The sequence below is a fragment of the Echinops telfairi genome, unplaced genomic scaffold, assembly GCF_000313985.2.
Source record: "Echinops telfairi isolate 266 unplaced genomic scaffold, ASM31398v2 ScPeMD7_15;HRSCAF=58, whole genome shotgun sequence".
Taxonomy (NCBI): Eukaryota; Metazoa; Chordata; class Mammalia; order Afrosoricida; family Tenrecidae; genus Echinops; species Echinops telfairi.
Genome location: NW_022103912.1, coordinates 12118386 through 12119536, shown reverse-complemented (window position 1 = coordinate 12119536; position 1151 = coordinate 12118386).

The window sequence follows — 1151 nt, the reverse complement described above, 5'->3', positions numbered from 1 at the left end:
CAATGCTGACTCACAGTGACCCCACCCCCACCCGGGGGGATTTCTAAGTCTGTATTGTTTACAGTAATGGCAGAAATCCCAATCTTTCTCCCAAGAAGCTTCTGGTGGTTTCAAACTGCCAACCAGGTGAATTGCAGCCCAACTTGTAATTACGACACTACCAGGGCTCCTCACTCTCATTTTATGACAAAGAACATTATCAAGCATTCCCTTGGGGCATAAGGAAATCCTATTGAAGGAGTCATTAATTTATCCAATGGCATAGACTTTGGCACACTGGACTAATCTCTAAGAAACTACTACATGTTAGGTTTTGGAGTAGTCCCAAAGAAAAAGATAATAATTGCCTGAAAGCATTGTAACACTTCTCCCTTTTTCTACTATATATTTGTGTGAACTTTAATGACATTCACATTCTTAACCTGAAGCAATGCATCCCAACAGATGGAGTGCAGAGGTCCGTGTGAGAGTCTACTTGACTTCTACTAAGGTGGACATTAAAGAGCTTTGCCAAATTATAAAATATAATCCACATTATTTTAGTGTTTGGGAATTACGGTCATCTTTTCATAGAAATCTTGTTTACTACAATTGGGTTCTTTTTTCTAAGTAAATATGTCAATATTTTAAAAGTATCTCAGTTTTTACTTATAATCACAGATCTAATCCATATAATCAAAGGAACTTTGTGTATAATGTTGAGTATAAGGAGGTGCTAAGAAGTCCCTGTATTTGTGCTCAATTACTAACCTAAAGGTTGGCAGCTTGAACCCACAGGGCAGTGCCGTGAAAGAAAAGCTTGGTGAATTGTTTCCATAAAGATCAAAGCCCAGAAGACCCTACGGAATAGTTCTACTCTGTAACACTCTATTCTCTGTAAAAGCCATGACTTGTGTTTGACTCTACTGCAATGGATATTGGGGATCCTGTGACAGACATTTGAGAACCACTGATATAATGTAAAACAGATAACATTACCCTTAGTCAGATAATCAAAGTAGAGTGAGAGCTGGGAAGACTCCGATAATGGTTTATTTTGTCTTTTCATATCGTTTCAGTAAAGGTTTATTTCATTATTGACAAGCAGCATTTCTCAGTGAAAGACATTGGAGGTGGGGGGGAAGGGAAGAGGTGTTAACAAACCCAGGGAC